This window comes from Diabrotica virgifera, chromosome 10 (genome assembly GCF_917563875.1).
Source record: "Diabrotica virgifera virgifera chromosome 10, PGI_DIABVI_V3a".
Classification (NCBI taxonomy): Eukaryota; Metazoa; Arthropoda; class Insecta; order Coleoptera; family Chrysomelidae; genus Diabrotica; species Diabrotica virgifera.
The window spans coordinates 123,529,523-123,546,538 of record NC_065452.1 but is presented as its reverse complement, the minus strand read 5'-3'; the positions used below and the strand labels follow the sequence as shown (position 1 = coordinate 123,546,538).

The following is a 17,016-nucleotide window of genomic DNA, read 5'->3' as shown; positions in this document are numbered from 1 at the left end:
TTGTATACGTTAACCTGACGTCAAAGTTTTTTTATAAGATACCTGTAATTTACTAAAAAACATCTGACTTGACTTGTATGACTATAATATGACAGATATTACATTGTAAACATAACCTTACTTTTTTATACTTGATTTTTCTAGTTTTTCTATAAACAGTATATTAACAATAACAATTTATTGAACGAAAAACCTATATAGTTAAAAAAATATATAGTTGTTATTTGAGAAAAAGAACGTCTCAAAATGAAGGGGAAATGCATGGAAAAAAGAAATCAAAAGCTTTTAGACATTCAACATCCTTTTACAGACAAAAAGCTAAACTTTTGAAAATGGCACATACAGAACCTGAACAGCTAATTACTCAAAATGGGATTAAAGATTTTCATGAGGTAAACATATGCAACAAATAAAAATAACCAACTATAAGTAGATTAATAAATGCATTCATAAAACCCTTTGGTTTAAGCTGCCTGATGTACATACACAAGCATCTACCACCAGATTAAGGCGTGTTCACGACGACGACCGGTCGTCGGGAGTCTGTCGTCAAGACCAGGTTGTTTGCACTTACTTTAGGACGTATTAGGTATACCAGTAGGTAAATTCGAGGTGTGCAACGTAAAAATAGGTTATACTAAAGGTCGACAGGGGGTGTCCTTGTCCAAATCAGTTAAAATGTAGTGCAATTTAGGTCGCGAGTCAAATCCGCCATTAATGAAAGATCGCCATGGTTCAGCCATTTTTTGAAACATAATGTTTGGCAATTTTTTTGCTAAATTTTAATGAATATTTTTTTAATTAACGAATTTTGTTTATATATAAATCAAGGATAATTTTGTATGGGTCTAGACATAATAATATGTTTTTTAATTACGATGGTTATTTCTATTTTTACCGTTTTGTTCGATTTAACCTGTAAATTTCTGAGGCGCTTTCAGTTTTTAGCAATTTTTATACCTAGTTTAACAATACACTTCCTTGCGTTTGTAAATTTTCGACCGCATTATGCAATGAGGCAGATGATTAATAAAATAATTATACAAGTCACTTAGGTTATATTCTGAATAGAGTAGGAACCTACTTAAATAAGTATCAACAGGCCGTCATGAATCTTAGTTTCTAATGATTTAATATCCTCCAAGATTATTAACCTATTTGGTAGAAATTAAGTGTGTCGGCCGTACTTCTGTGGTAGAGAATATTATACTATTACTTTACAAGACCAAAGTCCTAAAAAACCAACGTAATTTGACGATAACATATCTCGAGCTGAGAAGTCGAGAGGGGGACGTCGAGGCAACCCGTATTTCTATTCCCCACTTAGGTGCAAATAGCGGTTTTCTGACCGTCGTCGCAACGTCGCGTATTAACGTTGGGGCATTTAATCCAACGTTAAGACGTCGTAATATTACGTCCAATTGCTTCTTGGGAATGCTGACATACCTTATAAATGCCTCGTTCAGATTAAGATATATTCCTAAGATATGGAAAGTGGCGGAGGTCATTATGATCCTTAAGCCTGGAAAATAACCAAATACAGTATCATCGTACATGCCGATTTCCCTCTTCTTATTCTTAGTCTTCTATCCTGAGCAACATATTTCCAATTTGTTTCGGCTACTCTTATCATCAACTCACCTCATCTGTGGTCTTCCTCTCGGCCGTTTACTTTCGTAAGGTCTCCAGTGTTGTATTGTTGCATTCCAACGTTGGTATTTTTGTCTAGCAATGTGGCCTGCGAAGCTCCATTTAAGGAGGCAACTTTTGTTGTTATGTACTCAACTTTTATTTCTGATCTTACCGAGTCGTTCCTCCTTTTATCTGACAGTCATATACCTAACATTGCTCTTTCCATTGCTCTTTCTGCTGTGACTCTTTCTAGTTTATTCATATTTGCCTTGGTTAGAGTCCAGGTTTGACATCCATATGTCATGATAGGAACGATGCACTGGTTGAACATTTTGCTCCTCAAGTATTGGGGTATTTTGCGGTTCTTAAGTATCCAACTAAGTTTTCCAAATCCTGCCCATGCCCGTTTTGCTCTCCTAGTAATTTCCGCACTTTGGTTCTCTTTGTCAAGTTTCAGGATTTGGTCTAGGTAGATATATTCCTGGACTTTTTTTTTATCTCACTGCCATTTATATTTATACGTCTGGTATCATCTGTGTCTGTCATTATTTTTGTTTTTCTCATATTCATTTTTAGGGCGACGTATTGGAAGCTGCTTCCGAGTTCCTCATCATAATTTGCAGTTCCTCGAATGAGCTCGCTACACCGAGAGAAAAAAATTCTTGACATAAAGAAACTTTATTAATATGTAAGAAAGATCGACTTGGCATATTGCCTAAGAAATATATCTTTGTATGTAAGATATAATTTTCTAAAATATTTCAAATAAATTCTACTATAGCCAAAGAAATATATCTTAAACATGATTAAACTATCACTTTCTGGCAAACTTCAAACCCATTTATCAGAAAGATATTACACTTGATGTTAATTAATTTTATTAGTCATAAAAATATATTTTCTACACATTACAAAACTATTCTTTCTGAGCAATAATATTTCTTAGTAAGGAATATTATTATTTTACTATTAACAATTAATGTATTTAATGTTAAGGAATATATTTAGCAGAGATAAACGTATATTTAGAGTTAAGTTAATATTTCTTGAAAATAAAGTGATATTACATACGGCGAAATAAATCATTGTGTTAAGGTAAAATCATTATTTATTAATAAAACAAGATATAAAACGTTATTATTACATACAAATATTTTCTCCACTCTTAAACCACTGGCTTCTACACAACAATAAAAGGATGGAGAGGGAAATCCAACTTCCTAAAATTTTCCTTCTTTTGTTAATAGCACTTTGTATTCGTATATCAGCAATTCACTAAAACAAAATCGTTATGTAGAAAGAGTAAACTTACTTTAATAAAAAATTTTTTATAAAGATATAGATATTTATTTTGACAAATTTAGGAAATACAAAAAAAAAACAAATACACGGCCCCACATAAGAACTATTAATACCTACTAATAATAATCAATCATATTTAGTTCAAACATGGCATTATTTAACCTACACATCTTTGTTTATTTTTTTCTTTTTGTTAATGAAATATTAATTATTTATCTGTATAATATTAAGTCACACAATAAACATTGTTTAGCTAAAACAAGAGGGAAAATACAACCAATGTAAAACATTGAAGCAGACATAATAATATGTAATTTTCTTAATTTTTATAATCTAAAAGAGACAGCATACCTAATCATTAAGAAATTTTATTAGGGGAAAGTATTATTAGTTTACATCTAAGTCATTTAATACATATTAACTAATTCACGGTTTTCGGCAATAACATTTCTTAACCATAAACATATATTTCTTTTAGACTAACTGATTTCTTTATCTCAAATAAATTAGCAGAAAACATCCTCAGCGTTGCATCCGCCATGTTTGATATAGCGTTGTATTGTATATTTTTATAGAAGACGATACATTCAAGAAACCTATTATAGTTGATACATAAGTATACACATTTTTAAAAAGGTACTTAAATGTATGAAGTTCTTCCATTTCTGGAAGGCCCCGCAGTTGGTTAATAACTCCTTTCTTAATATTGTTCTGAAGCTATATATTATATCATTCTGTCCCAGCTTTAAATTGTGGCATATTTCCCAGTTAGAATAATAAGCTCCTTTATTTCAGAGTCGTCCATTATTATACCTAAAAAGCATATAAAGATACTATTAGGTTTCTTTTTTAACCATTCGGATACGCAACAATATTATTATTACATCTTAAATTACTCAATTTACTTTTATTTAATACCTATATATGTACGTACCTTCAAAATATCCGTTAATTTTTACAGAACACCAATAAATCCAAAATCCATCTATATGAACATGAACATATCACGCCATCTTGACAAACACTGACGACTAAATCATAAATAGTTAATCTGCGCAATTCTTTTGTGGAAGAAAATCTCTTTGCAAGTAACATTTCGGCATTAATGACAAAGTTTTTAAGAGTTTAAAGTTTTTGTGGTTTAAAATACTTATTTGATTGAAAGAAAATTTCTTGTTCACAAATATAAATATGGATTAACTTAATGTTATATTTCATATACTGCAAAATATTTGTAGTTTTCAATTTAAGAAATAAAAACATTAGGATAAGAAAATTAAATGTAACCATTAATGTATTTCTTAGTATTGAAGAAATTATCTGTAAGAAATTATTGAGTTGTGTTTAAAAAACTTGTTTCTTTATATGTGAACCGGTATGTTTAAGTTAATAGGATATGTTAACTTTTAAGAAATATTGCTCAAAGAAATCGGTGTTTTAGGAGAAAAGAAATTGTTCTCTCGGTGTATACTCAATGTCGTCAGCGAATCTGAGGTGGTTTAGCTTGTTGCCATTAACGTTAATGCCATAAGTTGACCAATTTGTAGTTTCGAAGACGTCTTCTAGGGCTAGGTTGAAAAGCTTTGGCGATATTACGTCTCCTTGTCTCACGCCTCGCTTAATGGGGATGGGATTTGACCGATTTCTTTACTACCTATAATTTTGAAGCAATATGAGAAGCTATTGCTGAAAAGGCTGAAACCTCTCATGTACGCTAAGGCTCTAATTCCATCACACCAGTTTGGATTTCGAGAAAGTCATTTAATTTATCGATGAAATCCATCGAATAACGGATATAATAGAGAGGTCACTATAAAAAAGAAGGTCTGCTCCTCTGTCTTCCTCGGCGTGGCGCAAGCTTATGATAACGTATGGCATGAAAGACTTAAATACAAATTAAGTATGATTTTGCAAGACAATACACAAAATTATTGGAATCTTATATATCAGATCGAGTTTTTAGGGTTAAGCAAGAAGAAGCATACTCAGAACCAAAAGAAATCAATGCAGGTGTACCATAAGGTAATGTGATCGGACCAGTCCTGCACCTATTATACACTAGTGATCTCCCTTAATCAGAACATAATACAACACCTACCTTTGTTGATGATACTGCCATCTTGGTCGTAGGTGAAGACCATGAAGAAGCAATAAGAAAACTACAAGCCTCTATTAACAGACTTTACAACTGGACTAAATGCTGATAAATTAAATTAAACGAAATTAAATCAGTGCATATTAATTTTACAAACAAGCAAAAACAACGCAGTCCTGTTAATCTAAATAATACCCAGGTGCCATATGCCGATAGCGCAAAATATTTGGGTATTACATTAGACGCCAGGCTACGCTGGAGGGCCCATGTTAAAAATAATAGAGAACAGCTTAACATGAAGTATAAAAAAATGTATTGTCTTTTGGGAAGACTATCCACTCTGTCATATTTTGTATAACTACTACTACTACTAATAATAATACTATCGGTTTACAGCGTTCTCCGACGCCTTCCGACTCCTAACCGCCATTCTTCTATGTTTAACCATTCTCTGTCCCTTTGTCTTCACTGCAGCATCAGTGCCGGATTAATCATTAGGCGGAGTAGGCGGCCGCATAGGGCCCGGGCACTTGATGGGGCCCGCATCCCACACAAATGCATTAATTAATATTGAATTATTTAAGCAGTAATGTAAAAAAATAATTTCAAATGTTAAAAAAATCAAATAGGGCTAACTGAGACAAAAAAAAAGAGAATGGCTAACATACTATTTCCAATCAAACTCAGTTTTTTGCTTTGTCTTCGGTCAAATATCAGGAAAATACAACCGACTTCAAGACAAATTAAGCAGTTATCTTCAAAGACATTTTTATATTCCATGTTCTAATCATTCCCTCAATTTGGTAATCAATTTTGCAAGCAAATTTTGCTCAGAAGCTGGTAATTATTTTGGTATGGTACGTTTTTTCCCAATTTCTACCCACCGATGGGCCTTATAGTCCGTTCACTCACGGTAAAATATTGCAAAACCTCCGGATTTTAAAGAACCTTTGGATTTGAAACAAGAGCTTGGATTGACATGAAATTTGGTGTAAGCATAGCTAACATGTCAAAGAAAAAAGTGATATTGTGCCAATGTGTGTTTTTGTTCTACGGTTGAGTCCAACTCTTCTCGGGGGTGAAAAAATATACCGTCAAAATACATCCGGAAGTGGATAAACTGACTAATTCTAAGCAACTTTTGTTCAATACAGTTTTTTCATCAAGTCAATACATTTCGAGTTATTTGCAAGTAAATATCTTCATTTTCAACAAAAAATAACACGTTTTTAGACGGTTTTTCGCAAATAACTCAAAAAGTAAGTATTTTATCGAAAAAATATTCTTAGCAAAAATATAGCTTTTAAAAAATTTAAAAAATGGTGTATGTGTGCAGTCTGTACACAAAGTAGAAGCGGAGTTGTAGCTAATGAAAAGTAGGTTCTTATTTGCCAAATTCCAAATCGAATATTTCAACGTGAAATAATAAAAAAATGAAGCACTTTTCATGGAAAACTCATCATAACTTGTTTAAATGTTTAAAAAAGTATTATTCTTGTTTTTTTTTTTTTAATTTCTAACATAATAAGTAAGCAAGATACGCTCAGAATAAACTTGATCCCATTTTTTGGGTAAAAAAACTGGTGAAAATAACCCCCTAAGTAGCATCCCAAATGAAATTAATCCTTACCGCTCACAAACTACTTTACTTATGTATTGTTTATATGATCAGCGCCGGTTTAACCAGGGGTCTTTTCGGGGCTGTAGCACCGGGCGGTTGAAGATTCCAGGGCGATACGCGTGAAGCGGTTTTCAAATGTCAAAATTTGATTTTATATAGGTCAGTTCGTTCTGAAGAGAATTATTACTATTTTTTAGCAGCAATACAAGAAGAATCAAAATTTGATATAACATTTTTTATACCAATATAATTATTTGCAAGAAATATGGCACTTACAGTTACAGTCATCGGCTGAACAGCTTATAACTCCAATAATTAAATTCGAGATTTGCCGACCCATTGCGTCAGTAGCCTCGTCGATAGATATCCACAGATATTCATCTTTTCTTTTAATATCTTTCATGACGTCTTTGTAACATATTTCTTGCGAAGAAAAAAATATGTGAATACAGAAAGCAGTTGTCGTGTTCATATTAACAATGATATATCGAACCCATCTCCAAAGTCAACATTGGACCAAGAAACAAATTCGACATAACATCGCCAACACCAACACGGCGAGCATGAGACTTTATGTGGGTCCTTATATCCTACTCCTCTGCATTCTCCAGGCATACGGTACACTATCAGTAAAAAGGAATGAATTTCGGTATAAATGCTTTATTTTCTCATTTCTTTTTTTTTTTTATAATTTAGGATCTACATCATTGTGAAGTTATTATGAAGTTAATTTATATAAAAAAACTGTCTCTGCTGACAGGCAAATATAAGATTCTAAAGAAGACTTAACTTGTGGTGTGAAGGCTTCTTCCGGTGCTGTCCTAGGTTATCCACACCTCATGATCTTCTTCGGGAGGCGTCAGGTTTTGATGTACTGGTCTGATGTACTGGTGGATCGGTTGTTGCCTCCGGAGTTGCCTAAATGTTCGTCGAATCCATGGGTCTTGAGGAGCTGCTATTTACCATTTACTTGTACTTTCTGGGGGGGGCATTATATATACTCTGGGCCAAAACAGATGGTGTAAAAACTAGGGCCACGCCCTTCTCCTGGGTGCCTAGAAGAGAAAACAAGATGTAGACAACCCGCAGCATAAATTTATCAAGGGCCCTCACCACCCAAGTCAACAAAACCCCAATATTCCCCACCAGCAGCACAGAAAATCTTGGAAGTGACTTTTAAACCAAACAGTAGACCCCAAATGTTTTAATGTGAACACCCCAATTAAAAAATACAATACAATAAATGAACAAAAATAAATTAATTTAATCCCACATATTTCTATAAAATTAACGTAATAAATTAAACTTGAAAATAATTGATATTTAACACCACTGCTGATGCTAATGAATTAGCATTCACGGAAAATAAGTAAATAGATACCCCAAAATTATTTTCTTATTGGATAAATCAAATTTACAATACAAATACGTCAAAATATAAATATATCCTGCAAATTCGAGTTAGTCAATTAACAAAAAAAATATTATCGGAAAAGTAAATGATAAAACCCAAAAACAACTTACCAATTAGGTCTGTAGCGCTCGCTGCTACCTACTTGGCGAAGAATATAAAAATGAGCCAGAAAGGCACCAGCATGGTATTTATAAAGGTAAAAGAAATTAATTGAAGGTCAGGATTAGCTGATAACGAAAAAGACATTCTCATTGAAATTGACAAAGTTGAACGTTTTAAAATTACAAAAAATTAATGGCTTGATAAATAATTTTGCTTCGAAATAAAATATTTAGAAAGAACGAAAACTGGAAATAATTAAACTGTTTAAAATGAAAATGGCAATAATATTTTCTCAATAAATATTATTCGAGATGATGGAAATAACTTTTCTAATTTAAATCAGGCATCACTAATTTCATTATTGAATTGAAAATGGATATACAGGGTGCACGAAAAGAATATAAATGGACCGATTAATAAATATTTGCTACAAATGAAAATCAACAGCTACCTGAGAGGACCTCTAAATGCAGAGTGGGTCTTATTAAAATAAATTCTACAAAGTAGCGGGTTTGCACGCTACACACTTTCATTGTCGAAAATAGTTATTCCAATTTTATCACTATCACCAATCCAGCTCCATAAAAGACTTGATTTTTGTTATTTCGGCATATTTTTAAGAAAGAAATTATTTTTATTTTATACGCACAATATTCATAAATTATGCTTTGTTGCTTTGCTAACTGGTAAAGAGTATTTAAAAACGAATTTACTGTACTTAGCTACCTGTTGGTCCTATTCTTCTGATAAGTAATTCCAAGAACCTATTATTTAAATGTGTATAGAGAACCATTTTATTAATGTGATATTTCAAATACATCAAAATATGCCGCAATATGCTCTTAATCAAGTAAATATGAATAGCATAATATGAATTTATAAAGAAACCCAGAATTATGCTGCATGTAATATGCTCATGCATTTTGCATATAATCCAGACTTTAGTTATTATCTTTAGCAGATTACCTTGATTTCTTACGTGATTGTTTTGATCACTACGAGGCCTTAGGAATGTTGTTAACAGGGAACGAAAATTATGCTGAGAAGAAGATTACCAAAAAAATTGCAATTAGGAGAAAGAATTCGGAGGCAAGTCTTAGCGAAAAAGAAAAAATGCTAACACAACTGTTTTTATAATAGACAATCTTAAGTCGGAGATTATTCGCCGATCTGATAGTTAGATTGGTCTTGTTCAAGAGCATTTGAATTTTTGTTTAAACTAAAAACTACGAAAGATGAAGATATTTTCAGATCGAAAATCGAATTATAGCAAAAATACAAGGATCAAGGAGTATTTGGACGAGTATTTTTCCCAAGAATATGTTCATTTTTAAAGAATTTGTTAACATCTCTTCCCCAATTAAAAATAGAAACTCCTTTAGAATTGGTACAGGATTTATACGATAATAAATTAATATTATTATCATTTCCCAACGTTAATAATTGCCTGCGTATTTTTTTCTTCATAATGGTCGCAAATGCAAGTGGCGAACGCTCTCTTTCGACACCAAAAAGGATAAAGACCTACTTAAAAAATGCAATTTCACAAGAAAATTTGAACTCCTTTTAACCAATTAACAGTTAATCAATTAACGAGGACCTGCTAAAGGAATTAAATATAAATGATATGATATCATCAAAAAATTCGCTTCAGTAATAGCAAGACAACAAGCTTTTCAATAGTAAAGGTATTTAATTACCTACCTCATGTTATACCTGTTTGAATGTTATTATAAGTACATTTTTTATTTCACTTTTTGAATTTCGCCCTTAATTTTTTTCTTGTATTTAGTTAGTTTTCATTAAAGCTTGAAACAAAAAAAAGTTGTAATTGTTTTCCTTATTCTAATAAACTTGTATTAAAAATATGTTTTGTTGAATTGAAATAAAGTTAAGAAATATTTTTGAACCTGGGCGCGTCCCGCCCAGAAATATTTTTGAGCCTGCATCCGTATCAGCACCGGGCGGCAGACTGTAAGAAACCGGCACTGTATATGATCTGTGAGTTTTATCGGTATAAAGTGCTTATTTATAAAAGGACTGTAGTAGAAAGAACTTGAACCAGACACAAATCACGAGTATATGCATTTTTTTATTTGGCTTAATGCCTCGACAACTAATGGCCATTGGCATGGTACAGTGGATTTTTCAATCAGGTACCTAGTGTAATGGGTAGTTTGTGTATTGAGTAAATGTCTTGTTACTTGCAAAGTCGTCATTGTTTCTGCAAAGGGACGCTAATTGTATCCGAACGTTTGCGGTCCCTCCGGTGAGTACCGATCCCGCAAAGTTAGAAACTATTTTCATTTATTAATTTTTAATAAATGAAAAATCCTCTACCCAGGGTATGCAAATTTTGAACAGTCATATCTTAACCAATTTTTATCTTCCAAAAAAGCAAAAATCTCAAATATTCAGAAAAGCAGAACCTACATTTTTTTACTCTTTAAGGTTTTCGGTACCACTAATAATTTTTAAGTTATTTTGAAAAAACCGGTATTTTTTTTCAAAATTTCAAAAAATTTGTTTTACTTTAAATCCCAATGTTTTGAAATATAAGCACTGTGAACCGGTGAAACTTACAGATCATATAAATAATATACTTATAAGTTTTTTCAAGATTTTCATAAATTTTCAAGATTCTTTGCCAAAACAAGGAGTCAACATTATTTTAAGCTTATTACTTGCTTAATTTTGATACTTGAAATTTGTTTAAAAAAAAACAAAAATAAAACTTTTTTACTTACTTCCTTACTTAGTCCTAAGCCTTTCTACCTTTAGGTGTAAGGCTGGTTTAGGTTTAACACTTTAAAAAAGTTGTGATCATTTTTCACCGAAAAATGCTTCGTTTTTTGGTTATTTACGTTGAATTATTTTATTTAGAATTTGTCGAATATGATTCTACTTTTCCTTAGCTCCAGTTCTGCTTACACTGGGTCTACATACTTCATACATACAGCATTTTTTTTAAATTTTGTATAATCTATATTTTTTCTAAGAATATTTTTTCGATAAAATACTTAATTTTGGAGGTATTTGAGAAAAACCGTCTAAAAAAGTGTTTTTTTTTTTTTGTTGAAAAATGAACATATTCACTCGCAAATAACTCAAAAAGTATTGATTTAGTGAAAAAACTCGATAGAACAAAAGTTACTTAGAATTAATAAGTTTATCCATTTCCGCACTTATTTTGAATGTATGTTTTTTCACTCCCGAAGGGGTGGCACTCATACCCAGGGCAAAATCACATATCGACACAATATCCCTTTTTTCTTTGGCATATTAGCTATGAACTATAATGAGAAGTTGTTGAGAAGTGTAAAAAAAAAGAAAAATTATCTTTTTTACATTGTCGTAATTTATTTTTGGAGTAACTACTTCCCAAAACAACATAAATATCTGTAAATTTGTTTTAAGTAAATGATCGCTATTAAGGGGCCTACTTCTAGGGCCGCCTAGGGCCCCATGATGCCTTAAACCGTCACTGTGCAGTATCCATCTGGCTTGCAAATTTTAGAAGCCTTGGAGGTGTTACCAGGGAAATGAACCAATAAGTTTTCAATTTAAAAATCTTTTAGCACTATTTTTAATATTTTTCAATATTGTTAATGTTCATAATATGTCTATATTAGGATTGAAAACTTTACCTTCCTAATAATATTTTTGTAAAGCAAATAAAGGTCGCCACATAATTTGATGTTTCACACAGAAAGAACTGAAGAGATATTATTAGCTAGAAATTGCAAATTAAATTGAAAATTGTAAAAATAATTTTAAAAAATATCATCAACAGAATAAATTATGAGTGACATTCTACCCACCTGTAATCGAGTTCAATTTCACCTCTACAGCATCCTACTCTTTGACGACAAAAATAATTGTTGTGTTTCACATTTTCAAATCCCGTTTTTAATTATAAGTGATTCATTTTCGAGATACGGACGATTTTATCTTTTAATTTAACTTTCAGCCCCACATATTTCTATCTTTATGAAAAAATATGATGTATGACATAACAAATGAATGTATTTTTTAGATTTTATATAAATTTTTCTTTTTACATTGAAACGATATGATAAACTACCCCAGGCAATCAAAATAACATTAAAGAATAATATTTCAATCATCCATGATAGCTATGTGTGTCCTTGGCCTAGCTCAGTCTCCCAAGGTGTGTGTTCGTCTTGTCCTAATCTTAGAAATGAACGATGAAAATCCGGACTGAAAGCAAACAAAACAATATTTTAACTAATCATGTTTATTGTTCAATAAAAATATAATAAAATGTGACACATTAAATTCAATAACATATTATTCAAATTCTTGCCAAAAACTAATAGATAAGGCAAAAACGGCGGGTTCTTTGGAGAAAATATTCCCATAAGATTTTTTTGCATAATCACATTCGTGAGACATTCCAGAATAAGATTCAAGAAGACGCCCACGCGAAAAGTGGTCCAAATTTTTTTTAACAATTTTTTTTAATCAAATTGCAAAAATCAGTATTTTTGGCTGGAACAAATTTTTTTAGGTTTTCTGGACCATTCTGTATAAAAAAGGTCTTTTATAATTTTTTTCTAAAGTTAATCGGTTTCGAGGTAAAAGCATTTTAAAATTGAAAAAAACGAAAAATTGCGATTTTCAAGGAGGCTTAATAACTCGGTTAAAAGTTATTACTCTGAAAGTCAGAAAGTAACTAAATCAAAGTTTAAAGCCCCCCCCCCCCTACAAGATCCTGAAGAAATTTTTGTTATTATTTGATTACTAAGCTGTTATTTTTAAGTAAAAATAATGAGCGCCATGCACGTGTTAGGCGGCCGTCCATGATGAATGCGAAAGAGATGCAATTCAGGCAGTCCAATGGCGCATCTCACTCGCACTCACATTTACAGCCGCGTCAATACGATCTTACCACTCATTATTAATAATTAAAAATAACTTTAAAAATGGCCATTTTCGCGTTTTTCAAATTTTAAATTGCTTATAACTCGAACACGATGATCAACTTTAGATAAAAATTATAAGAGACCTTTTCTGTCCAGAATGGTCTGAAAAATCTAAAAAAAAATCTCCAGGCCAAAAATATTGATTTTTGCAATTTGATTAAAAAAAATTGGACCACTTTTCGCGTGGGCGACTTCTTGAACCTTATTCTGGGGTGTCTCACGAATGTGATTATGCAAAAAAATCTCATGGGAATATTTTTTCCAACGAACCCGCCGTTTTCGCCTTGTCTATAACAATTTTTAGATTATACTTATGGCTTTTGTATTTTGCATATTATGACATGCCTTACATGTATGGAATGACGACCCTTCATCATTTTATATACATATTTACATTTAAATTCACATTCACTTTACGAGTATTAGCCAATAATTTTGCTTATTTTTATTTATATTTGTACTCGATTATTCAACATCATTTTATTTAATAACGTTATGGCTTTTTATTTCCTCAGGTAGCCTTACCTCCTTGGCAGTGTTAGTTGTAGCCTTGCGATATGCGGGTCTTCTTACAATATGACCAAAAATGGTAACATTGCTCCTGTAGTGATCCTTTACAAGTTAACATACAACTTTTTTAACATGCTACACTATACTAATGAGGTCCAATTAGGCCCCCAAGTAGCACAATAAAAACATTTTAGTTTTATTTAAGGTTTATAAAGGTTTTATTTGGTAAATAAGAAGATACTGGTTTTAAAGTTACCCTGTAGATATACTGCCAGAACTTTAAAACTGTTAAGCATTTGTCACTAGTTTTAAAGTATCTAATAAGAGTAACAAGTAAGACTAATTAATCTTAATAGATAATTGGCCTTATTGTAGTTTTAAAACGGTTTATTCTCAGTTCACTTTAAAACTAATCAGTTTTATGAAGAACTTCCGGACTGTTTGGTTTTATTAGATTCTAGTTTGTGACTTTTAGTTTTGTTGCAGTTTTAAAGATGCTCCTAATATGACTTATAAAACCTATAATTAAAACTAGTTGATCTCAAGACTATTATGTGAGTAAAACATTTGCTTTAAAACTATTTTTTTAGTTTTCTTTAAAGTTGCTTTCTTAAAAGCAATTAGTAGGCTATATTAACACCAAACGCTCTTAACTGAACCAATTTTGTTATCGTTAAGACTAAACTATGCTTCTTGTTAGAAATAATAAAACTAAACTCATCCTCTCTTCTTTCATGTCCAAAATGGTCGGCCATTTGTTTCAGAGCGAAACAGTGGTGTAGTGTGTTGTAAAAAGTGGAAGTACAGTTGGTATGGGAAAAATAAGTCGCAAGTACTTAAAAAATACACGAACTAGTCATTTTAAAAGAATAATACAACACACAGTGGAATGATTGACAGCAGCATTAAAACTAAACGGTTTTAACTCCAAGGCAACCTTGCTTTTATGTAGGATGTATGCTCTTGGAAAGGTATTAAATAAAACCATTTGATCTTAACAATTCTCTGTCGATAGACTAAATAGTTTTATTTGGATTTCAGCCATATTGCTTTTTGGAGAGTCTGAAAGCCATGATAGATTACAATATAAGGCTTACATCTAACTTATAAATAAGCGACGTAAAGACATAAATTCGATTTATTTTAACATTAAAACATTAAAATTTTAGATAAAATTATTTTTCTTTCAAATTAATATTTTTCGAATTTAAATTTTTTTATTATTATTTTTTTTAATCGCCAAAAGTCAGAAATTTTATGGCGCGTGAGTTATTTAAAACTATTTTTGTTAACATTATCAATACAGTTGGGTGCGCAAGTGTTTTTCTATCTTGACAGTCTGAAATTACTAAGTACTTTTTTTTATTTTATGGTTACAATTACGTATCTACCTATCATAACACATGTAAAAATTTGTTGGCCTATATGGAGTATATGGGTTTAAAGAATTATTTAATATGGTAAATTGTCTTTAAAAGTCTCCATAAAAGAAACCTTTTTAAGTTTGCTATAAAACTGCCTGCACTTAAAGTGTCTTTTAATATGGTTTTAAAAGCACCTTCACAGCAGCTTTAAAACCAGTTGCTTAAGAAAACAAAGTTTTAAGGTTTTTATTTTTGGTTTTATTGACCTCTTTCAGAGTGGGCCCTTTTATGCCGAGAGCGGTTTTATTGCAACCTTAAGGTTTACTTAGAAACCAAATGGTTTTAATTTTAGCTTTATTCTACAGTTTTAAAGCATCCTTAGGCAAAGCGCCCACTGAGGTGGAATGGCCGTGGCCCGTGGCGTGGTATTGAGTAGAGGTGACCGACTCGCTATTTTGATACAGCAGTTGCTTTTTCAGCATTATTCAACGTATTCATGTTGATATAAGAAAAGCAAAATAATATTTGTTTGTTTTGTTTCAAAAAGCAGTTTTGTTGGCATTTAATGAGAACATATAAATAATATAAATAATTATAATTATTGTTAAAATAATACATCTAAGTACGGATATTTTTTGAACTGACAAAAACAATATAACAAAATACATGGTGGTTGTAACATTTATATGGTCGTACTGTTTATTTAAATTTACTTTTGTTTTCACCCAATTTTGAAAAAATGTGAAAACTTTGAATTACCCACGTCCGTCTGTCTGTCTGTCCGTCTGTAATCACAACTACTCCGTCAATATACCAGCTAGAATGACAAATGAGGTGTCAAATGAAAGCTTATAATCCAAGGATGGTACTAAAGGTGAGATATTTGACGTATCCTGTCTGTCCGTCGGTCCGTCCGACCGCGAATATAACTCCTCCGTCATTATACCAGGTAGAATTACAAATGAGGTATCAAATGAAAGCTTATAATCCAAGGATGGTACTAAAGGTGAGATATTTGACCGAGGCGGTCTGTCCGTCGGTCCGTCCGACCGCAAATATAACTCCTCCGCCATTATACCAGGTAGAATGACAAATGAGATGTCACATGAAAGTTTATAATACAAGGATGGTACTAAAGGTAAGAAATTTGACCTAGGCTGTCTATCCGTCTTTCCGTCCGACTGCGAAGATAACTTATCCGTCACTATACCAGATAGAATAACAATTGAGGTGTCGAATGAAAGCTTATTATCCAAGGATGGTAATAAATGTGCGAAATTTTACCTAGGACTTCCGGTTTTAGAAATGCGACCAGAAGTACTGTTTTAAAGTCATCGGAATAGTACACGTGATATATTATTCGACGTTACTTTGCAAGAAGAGAATAAATATATACTTTCGGTTCCATCACTGTCTGTTCATCTGTCTTTCCGTCCGCGAATACAACTCCTCTATTATTAATACAGATAGAATGACAAATGAAGTGCCGAATGAAGGCTTATAACCCAAGGATGGTATTAAAGATGAGCCATTTGACATCGGACTTCCGGTTTTAGAGTTGCAACCGTATGAACTGTTCTAAAGTCACCGAAATAGCATAAGCGATATATCATTCGACGTGCCTTAGCAAAATGAGAAAAAATTTTGGTTTGGTTTTTATATCATTTCCGCTTAAAAAGTTCTAACCAGAATTGCCGCTATAGTCGCAGAAATAGTATATGTAACACAACAATCGAAGCGTATTGAAAAGTTGACTTTTAATCTTTAGTTCCTGTTTTGAAGTCATTTCTGTTTAAATAATGATGACGCAAAGTTTAGTCAAAATGACTCAAAATTAGTAAAATCGTATATCGATCGACGCAAAGTTACACGCAGCGTTCAAATATCGACTTTCAGTTCTACTTTCGATTAGTTTGGGTGAAAACCTAGGACTTACCAAGTCCAATTACTTGTTTTAACTGAGAATAAGCCACAATATTATTAGAAATTGAATTGGAAAGATTTGAATTTGGAGGTAAAATTAAACTTCC

At 32.0% G+C, this 17,016-nt stretch overlaps 1 protein-coding gene and 1 long non-coding RNA gene across 2 annotated transcripts in view; one reads left to right on the top strand and one right to left on the bottom strand.

Moving 5' to 3' along the window:
* LOC114337951 (uncharacterized) overlaps nucleotides 1-17,016 on the top strand; it is a 188,967-nt gene that overhangs the window by 24,191 nt on the left and 147,760 nt on the right. The gene's annotated exons all lie outside the window — the stretch shown is intronic.
* LOC126878574 (uncharacterized) lies at nucleotides 7,295-13,883 on the bottom strand. Its single transcript, XR_007695705.1, has 2 exons — nucleotides 11,988-13,883; nucleotides 7,295-7,705 (listed from the first exon to the last, which is right to left on the bottom strand). It is a non-coding gene; the product is annotated as an uncharacterized LOC126878574 (long non-coding RNA).